The sequence below is a fragment of the Symphodus melops genome (assembly GCF_947650265.1).
Source record: "Symphodus melops genome assembly, chromosome: 1".
Lineage (NCBI taxonomy): Eukaryota > Metazoa > Chordata > Actinopteri > Labriformes > Labridae > Symphodus > Symphodus melops.
This window is the reverse complement of record NC_136691.1, coordinates 31505873-31508949: the sequence shown is the minus strand read 5'-3', so window position 1 is coordinate 31508949 and position 3077 is coordinate 31505873.

Below are 3077 nucleotides of genomic sequence, written 5' to 3'. Positions count from 1 at the left end.
TCTCCCCAATCAATAAAATAAGTGACAAAAAAGCTCTAATAATACTGGATTTGATTTCCATTTTAAATCTCTAACTGGATCAGGGTGATCTGAACAGGATCAAAGTGAGCCATGTCACCTGATTCTGGATAATCAAATCTGATGACTTAATCTGGATTAAACCTTATGAGTGTGGTTCTAACAGTCATTGGTCCACTTCTGATTTGTTTCTTTAGTTCAGAGAGACCTCTCTCTCTCTCTCTGTCAAATTTAAATTCAAATGGGTTTATTGGCATGACGTGTTCCAAAAGCAAAATATACAATACAATACTCAGTATAATAATTTACATATGAAAATAAATAATGAAGAAAATTACAATTACATAAAATTGATTTACAGGTTAGTAAACGTATTTTATGACCAGGCTTTTTTTTTTTAGGATATCAAACACTGATATCTTATGAACAAACAAGTCCTGTATTTTGAACTTAAGGTGAGACACGACAGGTGAATAGGGATTTTATTTTTAAATAATACATATCGCCATGAAACTCTCAGTTGGTTACTTATGTACAGTTTATAGCCCAACATTATTATGTGCACACACGCACAGCTCTTTTGGCTTGTGTCAAGAATGAGTCATTTTTGTTAGGATTTCTACTTTGGGACCCAAGTGCAACAGACAAACACAGTGGTTGGCGTAAGGGGTGTTTATTGTCCAAAAAGAATCCAAGAAAAGAGGTTGAGGTAGGCAGGCAGACAACTACAACAAAAAAGAAAACAAGTATTAGATGACAGGAACAATTCTTCATAAACCATCAAAGATACAACTGGTTCTCAAAGAAGCCGACTCTATCTACCACTGGTGGTGAGCAGACGATCTGGCAGAGAGTGGAGGAAAAACTGGGCTTATGAACACTGCAGGCTTGATAGTGGCATTGGAAACAGGTGAGCAGCAAGGAGGAGGTGGAGAGTCTTGACCAGGTAACGAGGAGGCAGGACCGGAGAGTGATGAGCCACACCTGCCACACAAACAGGAACAGACAGACACAAGCGGGGGTAAGCAACACAGGAAAGGCTGATGTAGCAGCCAAGGCTGTAGCAGTACCCCCCCTTCAACGGGAGCCTCTTGGTGATCTGCCGGGCTTATCAGGATGAGCCTCATAGAAATCCCAGATGAGAGTGGGATCCAATAAGCAATCCAACAAACGTCGTACTGTGAAGTACGGTGGAGGGGGATCGGCAGGAGGGCACAGGTTGCTGGATGAGACTGGCTTGATTTGGGAGACATGAAAAGTGGGGTGTCTCCTAAGGTACCTGGGCAGTTTCAGTTTGACAGCAGTGGGGTGAATCACAGAGGTAATTTCATAAGGGCCAATAAACCTTGGCGAAAGCTTTCTGGACTCAGTCTTTAGAGGTATATTCTTGGACGATAACCAAACTTTCTGACCTGGTTCATAAGCAGGGGCAGGAACCTGATGGCGATCAACAATCTGACAATTACGAGCCGCAGTGCGAATAAGGGCGGCCCTGGTGTACCTCCAGACCTTGCGGCAGCGACGAAGCAGAGTTTGGACAGAAGGAACTGCCACATCATCCCCCTGCACAGGGAACAAGGGAGGCTGATAACCCAACATCACCTCAAATGGTAATCTACCAGTTGCTGAGCTAATCAACGAGTTGTGGGCGTATTCAATCCATGCAATGTGGTCACTCCAGAAGGATTCTTAGCAGAGACACAACGGAGAGCAGCCTCAAGGTCCTGATTAGATCTCTCACACTGTCCATTTGTCTGTGGGTGAAAACCAGAGCTTAAACTCATTGAGGCCCCCAAAGTACGGCAAAAGGCATGCCATACCTGAGAGGTAAACTGGGGTCCCCGGTCAGACACAATATCCAAAGGAATGCCATGCAGCCTGAACACTTGCTGAACGACAATGTCTGCAGTCTCAATAGCAGAGGGGAGTTTAGGTAGAGGTATGAAGTGCACAGCTTTTTTAAAAGCCTGAATTTCCCTCGGGATCAATAAAGTATCTATCTATCTATCTATCTATCTATCTATCTATCTATCTATCTATCTATCTATCTATCTATCTATCTATCTATCTATCTATCTATCTATCTATCTATCTATCTATCTATCTATCTATCTATCTATCTATCTATCTATCTATCTAGTGTCAGCATCCATAGTAGGCCACCAAAAGTGTCGCTTGAGGAAGGTGAGCACAGAGTCGGGCACAAAAAGGCGGTTAGCGGGTCCAGTACCTGGGTCAGGTTGTGTATGTTGTGCCTCTCTGATCTTAGTGTCAATTTCCCAGGTAATGACAGCCACGATACAGGATGGAGGGAGGATGGTTTCAGGCCTCAAAGTTACTTCTTCTGTGAGAAACTGCAGAGAGAGAGAGCATCAGGTTTAATATTTCTGGACCCTGGACGGTAGGTGATGGTAAACCTGAACTGTCCAAAAAACAGGGAACAACGAGCCTGGCGAGAGTTCAGGCATTTAGCCGTTTGAATGTATGACAAATTCTTGTGATCAGTCCATACGATGAAGGGGTGTTCCGCTCCCTCAAGCCAGTGTCTCCACTCCTTCAAAGCTAGTTTGACTGCCAGCAGCTCCCGGTTGCCTATATCATAATTGTGCTCAAGGATGGAGTTTCTGGTTGGGCCCAGAATGCTGGGAGAGGACTGCTCCAACTCCAGTATCAGAGGCATCAACTTCCACAATAAGGTAGGATCACGCTGGACCAGAATGGGGGCTGTTGTGAAGCGTCTTTTTAGCTCCATAAAGGCCCTCTCCACTTTAGGGGACAGCTGGGGAGGTTAGATGAGTGAGTGGCACTGCCACCTGGCTATAGTCCTTCAGAAAACGACGATAAAAGTTTGCAAATCCCTAAAAACGCTGGAGCTGTTTAACAGAGTTAGGTCTTGGCCAGTTCTCCACTGCCTGAATCTTGGCTGGGTCCATCTTCACCTGCTCGCCTTCAATGATGTAACCAAAAAAACTTACAGAGGCCACGTTAAAGTCACATTTCTCAGCTTTAATGTAAAGTTTGTTCTCAAGTAACCTCTGACGGACATGTTGGGTGTGTTC